Below are 3,083 nucleotides of genomic sequence, written 5' to 3' on the forward strand. Positions count from 1 at the left end.
GCTGCTGTGGTTTGTGCTCTCATTTCACAAGTCTTCCAATGAAAAGACTTATCAAACAAAAACAATTTGAAAAACAGTAGTGATTGTGACTTTTTTTTTTGACAGACAGGCCCTTTTTTGGCATTTCGCATATTTACCAAATTTGTTCATTTTATCACATTTATTTTAGGTTGTTTGATGAGTTAAAAAAGACAAAAAGCAAATGAAAGAAGTTTTGAAAGTTATCCTGACATTCTCTTCTACAAATTCATGAACGTAGTTTTTAAATTTATTATAAGATCTTGTCAAACAAGTTTATTATCTTCGCATGTTTTCCAAATTTAGTGTTTCTGACCAACATTATTCTATTTTGTATTAGTTTTATGTTACCTGTGAAAACATGCACAACTTTTAAGCAGCTTCATGGTGGATCTTGATCAAAAAGAGCTGCTAAATCAATAAATTCTGACGAAATTCAGGTCATCACAAGCCTTTTTAAAAAACCTCTGTTGACTCCAACTTTGACCAACGTTAAATATTTGACAATCTTTGAAGCGCTGATAAAGAAGTCTGATGTCGTCTGTGCTGTGTTCTGTTTGAACTAGAGCTCAGTTGAAGGTGAACCGACCTCCATTTTTAGTTTTTTTTTTTTTTTGTTTTTACTTTATTTCCCCGCAGTGTGTTTGAGGCTCAAATGGCAGAATCAAGATGGCCGACAGTCTGTCCAGAGGCAGCAGTGTGGAGCGACGCCGGACGTCCCGATGTGTTCGGACGACGACTGGGTGAGAAACCTTAGTAAACCATGTACAGTCGGGATTATAACGATAAACTTCATGTCTACTGCTCCCTTCAAAATTGTAGTCAGAACAGACTTTTCAAATAGTTTTAAAAAAGTGACAAAAACCATTATGACGAACAAGGAGAGACAATAAAACATAAAAAACAACAGTACAAGGAGAAAGCCACTAAGATATTAAAACAGACATCAGAAAATGCAAAAACGCGAAAAAAATCACACAATGATGATAAAATATTAACGAAGACAATAAAGATGTTGAAGCATTCAAAAAGACAAACATCAGACAATAAAATGAAACATTAAAAGAGACAAATGTTGGAAAATATTAGGATAGAAAAATAAAGACTTTAGAAAATACAATTGAATGTGTGAAAAGTCGATGATGACGATAAAATGATTAGAAAATCCTATCACAATCTTTAAAATATTTTTAAAAGACAAACATTAGAAAAGGCAATAAAATATTAAAACTGGCAAAAAAATGTTTTAGAAAAAAACATACAAAATATTGAAAACAATAAATAATTTTAAAAGATAATTAAGATCATCAATCTTTAAATAACAAAATAAAAAAATAGATAAAAGAAAACATTTTAAAAATAAATACGACGTTAAAAAATGCAATAAAGCACTAAAAAATAAATAATAGCAGACAATAATAAAAGTTAATAATAATAATAATAAAAAGGACAAACATTAAAAAAGTCAAACATAAGAAGAGACGATAAAAATTTTAGAAAAGAAAACCAAACATGAAAATAAACATGAATATAACAAAACATTTAGAAAAGACAAACATTAGAAATGACAAGACATTAGGACATGAAAAAAGATATTAAAAAGCAAAATAAGGCACTAAAACATGAACAAATGAGAATAAAATATCAGAAAGTATAATAAAACATTAGGTGAGACTATAGAACATTAAAAATGATAATAAAACATTTAAAAATACAATAAACAATATAATATGTATTATATTTAATGATTTTTAATTTGCTTTACCAAAAAGACAATGAAGGTAACATTAGAAAAAACAACAAAACATTAAAAAAAAAAAATATATATATATATATATATATATACACATATATATATATAAGAGAAAAGAAAACATTATCAAGGAAATAACACATTAATAAAAGCATTAAAAATAGTAAAAAGAAAAATAGAAGAAGTAATAAAATATTTTTAAAAACGCAATAAAGATGAGAAAATATTAAAAACAAAACAATAAAAATGTGAAAAGATTAAAACGTTAAAAAGAATGAATGAAGATGAAGCTTTAAAATATATAACTGTAAATGACAATAAAACTTTCAAAACAACATTAGAAAAGATAATAAAATCTTGAAAATGATAATAAAGATAATAAATATTGAAATAACCAAAATGATTATAAAACATTTTAAAAGACATTAAAACTATAGAAAGAAAGCCATAAAACAATTAAAATTACAAAACTAAATAAAACATTAAAAAACTAATTTAACAATAAAAACGGCAGGAAAACATAAAAAAGACAATAAAGATTGAAAAACATTAAAAATGATTATAAAACATTAGAATAGCCAAAAGATAATAAAACATAAAAAATAAAATGAAGACAACAAAACATTTGAAGAGAAACTATAAGACATTACACAAGAAAAATAACAAACAAAATAAATCATTAAAAAAACATACGGAAAAGAGATAAAAAAGGCAATAAAGATAATAAAACATTAAAAACAAGATAAAACATTAAAAATATAACTTTGTGAAAGACAAGAAAACTTTCAAAAATCTAAATATAACATTAGGAAACAAAAGAAAACATGTGAAAAGACAATAAGATGTTTTAAAAAGACAATAAACTAAAAATAAAATAAAAAATCAATAGAATAAAGACAAAGATAATAAAACATTAAAAAATAAAACTTTGTGAAAGAGAAAAAAACTTTTCAAAAAACAAAACATTAGAAATGATACTAAAATGTTGAAAAATATAGTTTTATAAAAGACAATAAAACATTACAAAACAAAAGAAAACATTTGAAAGATACTAAAATGTTAAAGAAACGATGATCAGAAACCAGAACAGCTGGATAAATCTACAACAGGAGTTGAAGTGTTTGTGTTCCTTTGCTGTTAAACGAGAATTGGCTCGCTATCGTCCACTCTGAGATGAAGCCGTGGTGTTTTGTTCCAGATTTCCAGATGTCCCTCCGGCTGCAGACTGCAGGGTTTGATCCAGCAGATGGTTGACGCCGTGGACAGGAAGCTGTGGACGGTGTGTCGGACAGCAAAGACGGTGGAAGACGCA

The sequence above is a fragment of the Amphiprion ocellaris genome, chromosome 23 (assembly GCF_022539595.1).
Source record: "Amphiprion ocellaris isolate individual 3 ecotype Okinawa chromosome 23, ASM2253959v1, whole genome shotgun sequence".
NCBI classification, from domain to species: Eukaryota; Metazoa; Chordata; class Actinopteri; family Pomacentridae; genus Amphiprion; species Amphiprion ocellaris.